The sequence below is a fragment of the Oncorhynchus mykiss genome, chromosome 1 (genome assembly GCF_013265735.2).
Source record: "Oncorhynchus mykiss isolate Arlee chromosome 1, USDA_OmykA_1.1, whole genome shotgun sequence".
In the NCBI taxonomy this organism is placed as follows: Eukaryota; Metazoa; Chordata; class Actinopteri; order Salmoniformes; family Salmonidae; genus Oncorhynchus; species Oncorhynchus mykiss.
The window spans coordinates 79,229,014-79,229,665 of NC_048565.1; positions in this window are offsets into that span (position 1 = coordinate 79,229,014).

Genomic DNA, 652 nt, shown 5'->3' on the forward strand with positions numbered 1-652 from the left:
TCTGACATTCCAACGTGTGTTCCTGAAACGGTGGTTCTGACTGGAGATGCTGTTCCTGAAACGGTGGTTCTGACTGGAGATGCTGTTCCTGAAACGGTGGTTCTGACTGGAGATGCTGTTCCTGAAACGGTGGTTCTGACTAGAGGGAGTATGGGACACACTCTTTTCACGCCACTTTGATACAAAGTGATTTTCATAGCAGGTTAGGTGAGCATTTTCCCGAACCCTAACTCTTTTCATAACCTTAACCTCAGTCTCCTAACCTGCTGTGTAAATTTTTACCTGCTACGAACTAGTCACATCGGTATCGAAGTGGCATGAAAACCATGTTTCCAGAGGGGTGAGTACAGCTACATCCAGAAGTTACTTTCTCGTAGCAGGTTAGGAGAATTTAAGCAGCAAGTTAGGATAATTAACGTGGCAGGTTATGAGACATAGGTTAAGGTAAGGAAAAGGGTTAGGGTTAATTAAAATTCTCTGTCACTTCCGGTCGTAGCTGTACTCCCTCTAGTCACAACCCTGAACTATTTTGGCCAACAGTGCAAGGTTTGAGAAAGGGGTGTTAACAAATTCAGCAATTCCCCCATCTACTGGGCGGGAACAGTTTACTTTTACAAACACTTTATTGGTCACAGGTGGCATCGCTCAGGGT